At 41.3% G+C, this 14,244-nt stretch overlaps 2 long non-coding RNA genes across 3 annotated transcripts in view; both read right to left on the reverse strand.

Annotated features, from left to right (window-relative positions):
* Positions 1-3,475: 3,475 nt before the first annotated feature.
* On the reverse strand, positions 3,476-6,080 carry LOC123332208. Its single transcript, XR_006548997.2, has 2 exons — positions 6,020-6,080; positions 3,476-4,020 (listed from the first exon to the last, which is right to left on the reverse strand). It is a non-coding gene; the product is annotated as an uncharacterized LOC123332208 (long non-coding RNA).
* Positions 6,081-6,086: 6 nt separating this feature from the next.
* Positions 6,087-14,244, reverse strand: part of LOC123332207 — a 118,507-nt gene continuing 110,349 nt past the window's right edge. The window contains exons 3-4 of one of the 2 annotated variants that reach the window (XR_006548994.2): positions 8,777-8,894; positions 6,097-6,147 (exon numbers count right to left, since the gene is read on the reverse strand). This is a non-coding gene — a long non-coding RNA (uncharacterized LOC123332207). Of the gene's footprint in view, positions 6,148-8,776; positions 8,895-14,244 lie in introns of both variants that reach the window. The other variant, XR_006548995.2, reaches the window with a different exon arrangement.

The raw sequence follows: 14,244 nt of genomic DNA on the forward strand, positions 1-14,244 counted from the left end.
GGCTGATCTCCTTCAGAATGGACTGGTTGGATCTCCTTGCAGTCCAAGGGACTCTCAAGAGTCTTCTCCAACACCACAGTTCAAAAGCATCAATTCTTCGGAGCTCAGCTTTCTTCACAGTCCAACTCTCATATCCATACATGACCACAGGAAAAACCATAGCCTTGACTAGACAGACCTTTGTTGGCAAAGTAATGTCTCTGCTTTTGAATATGCTATCTAGGTTGGTCATAACTTTCCTTCCAAGGAGTAAGCATCTTTTAATTTCATGGCTGCAGTCACCATCTGCAGTGATTTTGGAGCCCAGAAAAATAAAGTCTGACACTGTTTCCACTGTTTCCCCATCTATTTCCCATGAAGTGGTGGGACCGGATGCCATGATCTTTGTTTTCTGAATGTTGAGCTTTAAGCCAACATTTTCACTCTCCTCTTTCACGTTCATCAAGAGGCTTTTGAGTTCCTCTTCACGTTCTGCCATAAGAGTGGTGTCATCTGCATATCTGAGGTTATTGATATTTCTCCCGACAATCTTGATTCCAGCTTGTGTTTTTTCCAGTCCAGTGTTTCTCATGATGTACTCTGCATATAAGTTAAATAAGCAGTGTGCTAATATACAGCCTTGATGTACTTCTTTTCCTATTGGGAACCAGTCTGTTGTTCCATGTCCAGTTCTAACTTTTGCTTCCTGACCTGCATACAGACTTCTCAAGAGGCAGGTCAGGTGGTCTGGTATTCCCATCTCTTTCAGGTTTTCCACAGTTTATTGTGATCTACACAGTCAAAGGCTTTGGCATAGTCAATAAAGCAGAAATAGATGTTTTTCTGGAACTCTCTTGCTTTTTCCATGATCCAGCGGATGTTGGCAATTTGATCTCTGGTTCCTCTGCCTTTTCTAAAACCAGCTTGAACATCAGGAAGTTCACGGTTCACATATTGCTGAAGCCTGGCTTGGAGAATTTTGAGCATTACTTTACTAGCGTGTGAGATGAGTGCAATTGTGTGGTAGTTTGAGCATTCTTTGGCATTGCCTTTCTTTGGGATTGGAATGAAAACTGACCTTTTCCAGTCCTGTGGCCACTGCTGACTTTTCTAAATTTGCTGGCATATTGAGTGCAGCACTTTCACAGCATCATCTTTCAGGATTTGGAATAGCTCAACTGGAATTCCATCACCTCCACTAGCTTTGTTCGTAGTGATGCTTTCTAAGGCCCACTTGACTTCACATTCCAGGATGTCTGGCTCTAGGTCAGTGATCACACCATTGTGATTATCTGGGTCGTGAAGATCTTTTTTGTACAGTTCTTCTGTGTATTCTTGCCACCTCTTCTTGATATCTTCTGCTTCTGTTAGGTTATTCTGAAGTTAATAAAAGATAACCTAAGCTAAGGAACAGAAGCTATATTGAGGTAATGTATAGATGGTGAATATGGAAAAGAAAAGTGAGAAAAATCAACTCACCAAAATGTTTGAACATTAGACTAGGGTCAGATTATAGGGGACCTAAAATTATACTCAACTTTGCAGAAAACTACCTAGCAGTAAGAAACGTGGTAAAAATAGGTACTTTTGAAGCTTTCTTTGTTGGGAAGATTTTATTCCACAGTCTGCCAACTGAGAAAAACTGAATTTTTATTCTCCACTTTAATCTAGAAGGAATGATCAGCCTGAAATATACTGGGTAATTTTATTTGGGAAGTCTTCTAAATCATTTTACAGTGTCATTCTGTGGGGTATTTGTAGCAACATTCAACACTCTTGACTTTTTCTGATTTTCTTATCACTTCCATTCATATAATCCTCTTCATAATTCCATCACACTAAATAACTGATAAATATTTGTATACTAGTAATATCAGTAGTATAAACAGGTAGCTCTTAAGAGTCAAAACAGCACAGTGGTAAAAAGAATAGATATTGAAGCCAAATTGCATAAATTCAAAACACAGCTCCATACTTATCATGTGTGGGTCCTTGGATATGTTATTTAAACTTCTCTTTGCTTCATCTGTCAAATGGAATGATGCAGAACTTACCTTTCTAGATTGTCATCAGGATTAAATGCATTGAAAATATGTTAAGCACTGAAAACAGGGTACAGCACATGCAACAATTTATATATTAATTTTCTTTTTTCCACTATCCCCAGCATATGGTTTATAAACCAATCATTATCTCCAGAGATACCTTCATCTCCTGCAGCAGTTCATTTCATTTTGGACCACTGAAATTGTACAATCTTTTTATTTATTTTTTTTTATTTATTTATTTTAATTTTATTTTATTTTTTAAACTTTACATAATTGTATTAGTTTTGCCAAATCCCTGTGATTTCTAGCCATTGTTCCTATTTCTGCCTTTGAAGCCACCTAGCATGAATGTGCTATATTCTCTCTTGCATATATCTCTCTTTCCTAAACTAGGAGAGAAATACCAGCTTCCTCTTTCCTAATTCTTTTATTTTGCACAACTCTAAATACCACATTTCCTTTAATTATTACTCATAAATTTCTTAGACCCTCATGAAATGGATTACTTGTATTTTGGATCTGTTTCCATTTACCAACATCATTATCATATATTCAGGTAACAATTACATTTTCATCTCTAAAGAAGTGCCCACTGGGGAACTCAAATGGACAGTGGGGCAGATATAATTGAATAGAGGGACCTGCCGCCACCCATCAGTCATTGGCTTAAGTAACATGCATGTGTATGAAACTGGACCCATCACCATCAAATCATTTCTTTAGAGGCAGTTCTCAAAAGGCTCTCCTTTACCTGGACTAGTAAACTGATGGCAATAATTCCAGAGGAAAGGGAGAAAGATACGTTATCAGCCCCGCTCAGTCTCACCCACTGCTACCGGCTCTTAATTCATGTTCAGCAACATTTAAGCTATAAAGATTAAAAACTTTTCCTGCTATGAAATGATCAATATTCACAGAGGTTAAGTACTGCAGAGTAACCACACATTAAAAATTATAATATGTATTTAGCATAATGCTTTGAAAGGGTCAAAGATTCTTAATGTTCTTTACATAGTCCCTCTTAGCATGCTAACCAATTATTTATAAAACATTATTAGAACTTAAATTTAATCAACGTTTTTTTTGACCTTGTAATTTATATTAAGAAGTTTCTTTCTCTCTCTCTCTCTTTTTTTAAATCTAGACTGTAACTTAACATTCCCAGGACTGAAATATCTGTTCTGAAGCAAATATTATAAAAATGCAATTATGAAATTTTTAAAAGACATTTTCCAATATTATGTCACTATGATTTATAAAATTATATATTACCTCAAGAGAATTCAGAGAAAAACATCCTGTTAGTAAAACCAATCTTTACTCTGATGATGTTGTTGGGGGAGTGTGTAATTTCCTTGGTTCTGTCTTGTCGCAACAAAAATTTGAAGCGATGGATGGACCAGTGTTACAGCCCCGTGTAATTTCCTCGGATGAACCAGTGTTAAAGCTCTGAGTTACAGCTCAGCTTTATTTAGAAAGCAAAGGGAAATACATCCTCGAGGTGTGAGGGTGGGCTGACCCAAAAGATGCGAAGAGAAGAGAAGCCCTCCCAACGCTCAATCTGGCTCCTCTTTTATATGTTTTTTTCTCCTCCCCCTGAGCCTGCTCTATGTAAATTGGGCTAGCCAGGAGGCTATTTATCTGAGGTTCTCACTCCAGTCCTTAGATCTTCCTTTATTCTATTTTCATGGGCTTTTCCCTTCTTTGTCTTTTAGCCACCACCATTTTGGACTCCTTTTTCCTATTCTATCTAAGAGTCCCTCCTCAGGATATGGGAGGCCCAATTCTTTGGAAATATGGGTGTTGAGGTCCCTCCAGCTATTTCCTGCTGAGCTGGGATGGCAAGGGGCATTGGGCCTCCCCCTCTTGCTAGTCTCAAGCCTCAGAGTCCTTATAGCGGTATCCACCTAAGCATGAATGATATTTTCCGTGGTCGGCTGTAGTTTTATATATCCTTGTTGAACTGGCACTGCATGTTGTATAGCCTGTTGACCTGGGCAGAGACAAAATGGGTTAGACACTTGATTATACATGGTGCAATCGTAAGCAGCATCAATATGGTGATAACAAGAATTAGTAAAGGCATTAGCCAACTCCAAATTCCCCATCACCAGGAGAAGGATCCCCCAAAGTGAGATTGTAGCCACCCCCAAGAACTCTCTAGCTCATTCTTTGAGGTCCGGTAGGATCTAGAATGTTTTTCTTTAGGACTGTAAGACCTTCTTTATCTTAGCTGGAGGTTAAGATACATGTCTTAAGGTTAAGATACCCAGAAACGTCTTAAGGTATCTGGGAAAGATACCCAGATACATGTCTTAAGGTTAAGATACCCAGAAACAACACGTCTCATTCAAGATGGCTCAAGTCTCTCCTTGTTCAGGAATCAGGAGATCTATCTCCTGTCTATTTTGGAGTACAACCCCTGCCAAGCTATGCTGGCTCTTTAGAGCCATTCTGAGAAATCTTATCCCCAGAAACTTGATTTTGAGGGTGTTCATTAGAATGACACTCATTTCTAGTCCTGATCTCCCAGGGGCTCACAGGTGTATTGAGTGTCCTCTTTTGTTTTCTTCCACAGCTTGACTAGTAAGTAGTAAATCCAGGAGTCATGTCCTGATACCTTGACTGTGGTGGGGGTAGAAAGTTATAGTGGTAGATCTTTAGAATCTTTTGGGTCCTGGTTGACACCCCACAAGCATGTATCTTTTGGGAATTGCCCAATGGCCATAGTATAAGACCAGAGGGTTTGAGCCTCTGGATCTAGGAAGAAATCATTAACATACACAAAAGGTCTCCTATATAGCATCTCATAAGGACTAAGATCCACCTGTTCCTTAGGGGCAATGCAGGTGCAGAGGAGAACTATTGGTAAAGCCTCCTTCCATCCCAGGGAGGTCTCCTACATTGTCTTTTTATTGCTGATTTTAAGAATTGATTGACTTTCTACTTTTCCTGAAGACTGAGGCCTCCAGTCTCAGTCCCCAGTGGAGATACTAAGAATGCCCAATGCTTTAGAGACCCCTTGGGTGACCTTAGAAGTAAACGATGTCCCATTGTCACTTTGTAATGATCTGGGCAGACCAAATCTCAGAATGATTTCATGCAGTAGTGTGTTTTTTTTTGTTTGTTTGTTTGTTTTTAACCACCTCCTCAGCCTTCTCAGTCCTGGTGGGAAAGCCTTCAATCCATCCTGTGAATGTATCTATCATGACTAGTAGGTATTTATACCCTTGAAAAGCTGACATCTGGGTGAAATCCTTCTGCCAGTCCTCTCTTGGGTAGATCCCACACCATTGGATGAACTTAAAAAGCTGGGGTCTTCAAGTTCCTTGGGGGTTATTTAACTGGCAAGTGGGAGAAGAGGAGACCATTTGCCTTATAGTTGTTTGGAGACCTGCTCCTCTGAAGGACCTTACTAGTAATCTTTGGAGGGCCTTCTCCCCTAAATGATCAGTGGCATGTAAAGAATTAACCAATTTCCACTGGAGGTTCCCAGACAGAAAAAGGAGTCCTTCCTTTAAAATCCTCATTCTTAGCTTTAAGGGTCTCACCTTTAGTATATGAAGGAGTTTCTGGCAAATTGGTCTGTGGAACTAAGGTGGCAACCCCTATTAGGTCATTGTTCTGTGATGCTGCTCTCTTAGCTGCCTGATCAATGGCTACGTTCCCTTGTGCCACTTCTGTTCTCCTTTTTTGGTGTCCTTTACAGTGGAAGACTGAAATCTCAGCAGGCAGATGGACTGCCTCCAAGAGCCTAAGGATTTGATCACCATATTTGATTGGGGACCCTTGGATGGTCAAGTGCCCCTTTCTTTCCAAACAGCAGCATGTGCATATAGCACCAGAAAGACATACTTGGGATCAGTGTAAATGGCTACTCTTTTTCCTTTTCCCAGCTCTAAAGCTTGAGTCAGGGCTATGAACTCAGCTAATTGAGCTGAAGTACCAGGTGACAAAGGTTTAGCCTCTATGGTCTCAAAATTGGAGACTACCGCATATATGGCTCTTCTTTTTCCATCCAAGACAAAGCTGCTTCCATCGATGTACCAGATTTCCTCAGGATTGGTCAGAGGGTCTTCTGACAATCCCTCTTGGGGTTTTGTCCAGTGGTCCAAAGTTCCTAGGCAAGAGTGAAAGGGGAGAGAGCCCTCAGGAGTAGGCAGGAGAGTGGCTGGGTTAAGAACCTCACAAGGGGGTATAGCCAGGCCTGGATTTTCCATCAGCACTACTTGATATATGAGGATTATTTGATTAGACATCCATAAATAGCCTCTTCCATCCAGAAGTTGTTTCACTTGGTGACTGCGAAAAATAGTTAACTTGCCCCCAAAAGAGAGTTTTAAAGCATCTTCTATCAGGAATGCAATAGCAGCACGATTTCGAAGGCAGGGAAAGATCTCTTCCCAATAAGGGAATAGGACACTCAGGGACCCCCAGAAACTGGTGGGAAATATTTGTCCATCTCAGCAACAAAGTGCTCAGGTGATTATTTTTGTAATTGTTTTTCGTGTAGCACCTAAAATATTACAGGTTTAGGAGGAGAAGTCTCCAGATTAAGGAGGTCAGGTCAGAGTAGGTAACCCCTGTGTCAACCAAGAAATTCTCGGACCTACCTGCCACATCCAGTTGCACCCTTGACTCCAGCCCCATGATGGGTATCTGTGACAAGTGGGCTGGCTGGAGTGGGCCACTTCAGTCCTATTGAACCATCCTGAGGGAAGGCTTGACGCTTGACTTTGAGACTCTTGAGTCCCAAGGGCAGAGAGCCGCTTAATATCCCAATAGACGGCATTTGTAGCAAGCCCTTTTAGGAGACTTGTCATAGTTTGCACACTCTTTGGCCCAATGCCCCGCCTGTCTACAGATTAGGCATTTGTCTCATGCCTTGTCCTTTAAGGACTCGGGGTTTGCCATAGGGCTTCCCTGGAGGGCGGCCAGTATCTGGGCATGCCTTATCACTTTCCTTTTCTCCATTTCCTGGGCCTTGGCCGCCCTCTCCTGTTCTGTTATAAAAAGTATTGGTGGCTGTCTGGACCATCTCATCTATAGAGCAACAGGGTCCTGCTGTTGTAACTGTAGTAACTTTATCCTGATGTCTGATGCACACTGGGACAGGAATTTGTCCTTTAAAATTACCTGTCCCTCGTAAGAGTCTAAGTCCAGATTGGCAAACATTTGGAGGGCCTCTTTTAGCCTTTCCAGAAAGGCAATGGGGTTCTTGTTGTGCTCCTGAGTTATTGCTGAGACTGGGCACAGCACCACAACTAATAGGCTTCCTTCTATTTCCATGGGTGGACTTCCTTAGGGGTGTGTCCTTCTGAAGCTTATCCTATCCAGTACTGCTGCAACCTGAGAGCCATGTGTCCCTGGGTCCGGGTGCAGATCCCCAGACAGGCTGAAGAGTGACAGCCTGCTGGAGATCAAATCCCCGGGCAGGTCAAGGAAGGTTGGCCTCCCAAGAATTGGGTCTCTGGGCAGGTTGAGGCATGTCTACCTCCTGGGACCCCTGGACTGGAGTTGGGCATCCCCCAGGTCTCCAGCCATTGTTGGTTTGTCTACCATGGATGGGAAGAGATATCACGATGTACAGCAGTCCAAGCCTGTGCCCTGAGACTGGGAACCTGGTGAAACAGCCATAAGCCTTATCCTCTTACTTGCTCTGAGGGAATGTAAATCACTGATTTCTTCCCCTAGTCCCTCGTAAGAGCAGTTTAGGGTGTTTCCAGTGGTAAACATTTCATTGTCATAAACCCACTTTAGGTAATAACAGAAATAATGACAAAGGAGTGGGTTATCTGGTCCTGTTAGGGGTGTTGCTGCTGCTGCTGCTAAGTTGCTTCAGTCGTGTCCGACTCTGTGAGACCCCAGAGATGGAAGACCACCTGGCGGGCTACAGTCCACGGGGTCACAAAGAGTCGGACACGACTGAGCGACTTCACTTCACTTCACTTCACTTAAGAAGAAATTGATAAGAGGCAACAAACCAGGTGTTCCAAAAAAGTAGAGTAGAGATTTGATCCAGGTGTGTATTTCTAACTTTAGGAAAAGGGTGGTAAAGGTTTGGGCTCAAATGTTAGCCTGAAGGGCTAACTCCCAAAGTGGCAAACATATCCCTGGAAGCCCAATTGCCCTTGAAGGGATGCCACCAACAGATGGACTTCTAGCAGGCACTGTGCGCCTGTCACCCACCCTAGCAGGTTCACTGAGAGATACTGTTGTTGCAATGTCATAGGAAACACGGAAGATGAAGGCCTGAATATCTAGAGGGATTGAATATTATACAGTATTTCCCTCCCAAGGGGGAAATTTTCTGGTTGCCCCTCAAGAAGACTGTAAAGGCAACACTGTGGGTCCCAACAGGGCTCAGGAAAAGAGCAAGACACAGGATGGAAGTGGGCAGGGCACAACTTGTGAAAGAATGACATAGCCTAAGGGTATATTTAAACCGATTAAATCAAATTGGTCTAAAATGACAAGTCAAATTCAATTAAACCTTGATCCTCAATCTGCAAGCTAAATGACACACCCAGAGGCACCAGATCTGTTCTAAGTCACTGTCAAAAGACTGAGGAGTGGGTGGTTCCTTAACTGTTAGGTTGATCCTCCCACTCATTAGCATATGAAATCATCCAGCTGGGTGCGGGGGAACTAACCACACCACATTCCATGGCCACCACACTCACCCTGTGTGATGGCCCACACTCTGTGGAGTGTGCTTCTCTCTGAATCTGAACAGATCCACCTCTTACCTGTCTTTCTGTCTCTCACTGAAGTTTTTTCAATGAGACATCAAGAGCCTGAGCTTCATTAGGTCCTGAAGCCAGGCACCACAGGTTTTGGCCAGGCTCAAGTTCCAGAAGAGAGTTGCTGAAGGACAGGAGGAAAAAGCAGTGGGAAAAACGTGCCAAGGAATCCCCTTCATAACCTGCTGGAAAATCTGCTAAATACCTGACCTGTACTCAGGTATTTCATTGGCCTGATCTTTGGCACAAAGAAGATTAAGAGCAGAAGAATCTCCACCCAACTGGGCAACAGCTACGAGGGCACAGCAGATGGTGGAGCCTTTGGGACACACTGAGGAGTAGCCCCTGCCAGAGTCCCTCAATTGCACCTACTGCTGCTTGCCTATTCACAGGGGTTCAAGGAAATAAGAAGTGAGCGATTGTAAAAGAATTAAGATTTTGTTAGCCATATGTCCTTCTAACTATAGGGGTGAGGACTTCCTACCCCAACTGCAGGTCTTCTGGAATCTGAGACTGAGCCATGTGAGCTTTGCCGAGTTTGTTTTTGCTGTCCCAGTTTCCAGCAGGCTGGGCTTCTTGTCACTTCCCCTGCACTGGGTTCTCTTCATGTTCAGCTTCCACCGTGGGCGCTTTTGCCAAGTTGGGCTTCTACTGTGCTTGGCCTCTGCCTTGCGGGGGCTGAGCTGAGGTTGTTTCAGTCAGGTTAAATCCAAATCATGGCACCATAGATGTTAGGGGAGTATATAATTTCCTCAGTTCTGTCTCGTTGCAACAAAAAATTGAAGCGATGGATGCATCAGTGTTACAGCCCTGTGTAATTTCCTTGGACACATCAGTGTTACAGCTCTGTGTCACAGCTCAGTTTTATTTAGAAGCAGAGGAAAGTACACCGAGGCATGAGGGTGGGCCAACCCAAAAGATGTGAAGAGAAAAGAAGCCCTCCTCGGGCTCAATTTTGGCTCCTCTTTTTATATGTTTTTTTTCTCCTACTCCTGAGCCTGCCCTGTGTAAATTGAGCTAGCCAGGAAGGCTGTTTTACCTGAGAGTCTCACTCCAGTCCTTGGACCTTCCTTTGTTCTATTTCTGCAAGCTTTTCCCTTCTTTGTCTTTTAGCCACTGCCATTTTGGACTCCTTTTTCCTATTCTAACTACCTAAAATTGTCATTAGCTAGCAAATTATGCATTATTCTAAGAGAAAAGACAGTGGTGGGTGCAGTCAACCTTGTATGAAAGATTTTCTTCACCTCTGGTCCTAGGAGAACTTACCCTTTCAGGCCTCAGGGTAAGCAGTCATGAGCACTGCAAACCAAGATTCAGGTTTAGATTAAACCTGCAGGGGCCATAGAACAATTTATCCCCTTGACAAATCTTTTCTGCTGGTTAATCAATGGAATTTTATGGCCCATTTCTTGAATAATATATTTGAGCTTATTTTATGTGTACCTGCCTTAAGTTGCTGATCCTATAAAAATGAAAGCTGACTATATAGTCTTGTCAAAGTTTTGGAGATACACATTTTCCTAATTGGATTTGTTGATTTATTGCTAACAAAGATAAAACTTTCTACTTCAGCCACTTATCTGGGTTTTGAAATTGATTCAACCTGAAAGCAAATTGTATGAGTCTGAAAAAAGTGCTTTGAGTACATTTAGCCACGAAAATACTAACTTGATAGAAAAGAAAGAAGCAAAGAAAAAGACACATATAATCTTCTTCTTTAAATTCTGGAATAACATTATTACAAGTACAGCTATTTAAGTAGAAAATTAAATATGTGGCAACTACTGCCAAATACATTTGCTCAGATTACAGCATCAGTTTCATAATTAGTTTTCTATCAGAATATTATAATTAGTGGTAATCAGGTTATCAACATTTTATAATTATAGTATTTGTGGAGTAAAACTATAGTTATAGAATTAATATTCTATGACTAATATTTAAACAAGAAATAAGAAAACAACTCCTAAAGCCTATGGAGAATACTTATAAAATCTCATAGCAGGCAATAGGAAATGCTTTACTTTTTGAATCTTTATAAAGAAAAAAAGGTATCTTCACAGTTTCCTCCCCATATTTTATTCTATAATTCCTAACTAGCCTAGAAAACAAAGATGGCTGACTGACTTTCCATTTTAAAAAGGCTTCTATGAGGTAGTGGCTATTTTGCATATGCTATTATTTTATTTAATAACATGTTTGCTGTTATGTTGGAATTCTTCTATTTATTATGATGTTGATATATAACCACTTGCTGCTGCTGCTGCTAAGTCGCTTCAGTCGTGTCCGATTCTGTGTGACCCCAGAGACGGCAGCCCACCAGGCTTCCCCGTCTCTGGGCTTCTCCAGGCAAGAACACTGGAGTGGGGTGCCATTTCCTTCTCCAATGCATGAAAGTGAAAAGTGGAAGTGAAGTCGCTCAGTCGTGTCCGACTCTAGCGACCCCATGGACTGCAGCCCACCAGGCTCCTCCATCCATGGGATTTTCCAGGCAAAAGTACTGGAGTGGGGTGCCATTGCCTTCTCCGATATAACCATTTAGAGAAGTATAATCTATGCTATCCAAAGTAACTTGAAACAAGAGAGTTTCATGTTTGAAAAGCTCTCAGTGTATCTTTGTGTCATAGAACACACTATGCCTGGCAAAGGATGAATCCCAAGAACCAAGAAATCTTTCTTGGCTAACTGAAGAAAAGCTGAAGTTCTACCAGTATTGAGTCAGAAGACAAAAACAACACTTTGAAGTTAAAGAAAATAAAACATACAGCCTCTTGAACTAACACTCATTTTCAAATTTGGCTATTCTCTAGAACTAACATGAATTCACACTTGTACCTCCTGTGTGTGTTCTTGAATTTAAGCCATATAAATGATGCACTGCAACAACATTACTTCACCATTTGGAATGTTAGAATAAGTAAGTAGAGTGGGGGAAAAAAAACCCCACTGGAGGAAGCAGCACAGCAGCTATGTCCATGCCTTGGACCTGTGTTTGTTTAGGAAGCCATACTGTGCATCATACTGGAGTCAGATTCTATTAGCACCAAAGGAACTAAGTAAATTATACAGAGTATGGTGCTGCTGCTGCTAAGTCGCTTCAGTCATGTATGACTCTGTGCGATCCCACAGACGGCAGTCCATCAGGCTCCTCTGTCCCTGGGATTCTCCAGGTAAGAACACTGGAGTGGGTTGCCATTTCCTTCTCCAATGCATGAAAGTGAAAAGTGAAAGTGAAGTCGCTGAGTCATGCCCGACTCTTAGCAACCCCATGGACTGCAGCCTACCAGGCTCTTCCGTCCATGGGATTTTCCAGGCAAGAGTACTGGAGTAGGGTGCCATTGTCTTCTCCGATACAGGGTATAGAGAAGCTTATTATTATAAAGTGTCAGAACTTAATGCTCCTGGAGAGTCATTACATTATAGAAGGACTAACTGAACAGGCATCCTAATTTCTTCACTTTAAAGGTCAAGTTCTCAAGGAAGTTGAAATACTAGTTCAGCATGTTGAACCACTTTTAAACTGGTAGTAGGGTAATTCCAACTATTAATACATGTTTAGCTCTTGTTTTCCAAATTTGAATCAATATCAGATTAACAGGTAGAAACAGGGAATCATTGTTGGGTGGGGAAAAAAATGCAACGTAGGACACTTTGGTGGGGGGTTGAGGGAAAGAGGAGGAAAAAAAGGAACACTTATTCAGCAGACAGCGACAAGGTCCTTGATCTGTCTTTTAAGTCACACTGGACATCCCTGGAGGTCCAGTGGTGAAGACTCCACACTTTCACTGCGGGGACACAGGTTTGATCCCTGGTCAAGGAAGATCCCATAGGCTGTGCAGCATGGCCAAATTTAAATGAAGTCACACTGATCCTAACTTATTTTCAGAACTAACATATTTAGCTGAAGGAGGGCATGGAAAACCTAGAGAAGGCTTCCAATATTGAATAAGATGAGTGATTTTTAATAAAGCAACAATAGCACAGAATTTTGAAGTCATTTCAGAAAAACAAATTCTACACATTGGACTTGGTGTTAAAGATTGTCATTTAGTCCAGAATTTATTTTATGTAGGAATGAAAAATAAGGCTTTTAGCCTTCCTTTTCTAAAAACAACACAAATGATTTCCCAACATAAGCATTCTGCCAGGAAGCTGACAAATAAATGTTGCCTTTGCTTCATTTTTGCAAATTTGGATCAGAATTAGGAGAATTTGGCCTTGAATTACCAACCTCTTTGTTTTGGCGCTATAAATAAATTGTTGAGAAGTGAGAAAGCAATTACAAATACAGCAAAGAAAACCAAGATTTAAACAAATATTGATTGCAAGTAGAGAAAAAAAAAGGTAAACCAACCAACATTATAATTTATCACTCACATAAAAATCCAAATATAGGAAAGGTAAAATTTAAGCTCTCAAATATTACACTCCAGGCAAAATTTCAAAAACTGCACGCAAAATACTCACTCTCCCAAAGTGGCCCCCTTCTCTCTTATTCACATATCCACTCCCACGATTCTTTCCTTTCATATTTTAGGGAAATGATTAAGCTTTAAAATGTCTAATTTTCTTGGGAATAGCCAGTTAAGTTAGCTCTGGTCATCAGTATTTGACTAGGTCTGTGTGACAGCTGACAACTGAAGTGACAGAGACACTTTTAATTTTCAAATTCTCTTAAGTTGTAAGAATAGGAAAATTGTTTCTCTAAAATTCTCAAAGTCCTTGTGGAAATTTACTTCTGATGCATGGAAGAAGCCCACTCTCTATAATCAAAGCCAGTGTCTGTCATCATAAAATTTTCCTGATTTACTGAGTCTTTCCTCCTATTCATAAACACAAATGCAGTTTTTTTAGATGCTTGAATATATTTATGATTATTATATTTTATCTCATTCATATTAGTATATTTTTGTTTTTTTTTTAACAAAGTATAGTTGATTTACAATGTCATGTTATGTTCAGATGTACAGCACAGTAATTCAGTTACATATATATGGGCTTCCCTGGTAGCTCAGACAGTAAAGAATCTCCCTGCAATGCAGGTGACCCAGGCTCGATCCCTCGGTTGGGAAGATCCCCTGGAGAAGGAAACAGCAACCCACTCAAGTACCCCTGCCTGGTAAATCCCATGGACAGGGGAGCCTGGCAAGCTACAGTCCATGGGTCACAAAGAGTCAGACACAACTGAGTGACTAAGCACACACATGCACGCGTGCATACACACACACACATGGCTTCAAACTTCATTTTCAGACTAACTATATATTTTGTACATATTACTCATCAGCCTGATTAGTACAGATAATCAAAATTCTTCACACTTTCTTTCTTTTTTTTTTAATTTTATTTTATTTTTAAACTTTACATAATTGTATTGGTTTTGCCATATATCGAAATGAATCTGCCACAGGTATACATGTGTTCCCCATCCTGAACCCTCCTCCCTCCTCCCTCCCCATTCCATCCCTCCGGGT

The sequence above is a fragment of the Bubalus bubalis genome, chromosome 1 (genome assembly GCF_019923935.1).
Source record: "Bubalus bubalis isolate 160015118507 breed Murrah chromosome 1, NDDB_SH_1, whole genome shotgun sequence".
NCBI lineage: Eukaryota > Metazoa > Chordata > Mammalia > Artiodactyla > Bovidae > Bubalus > Bubalus bubalis.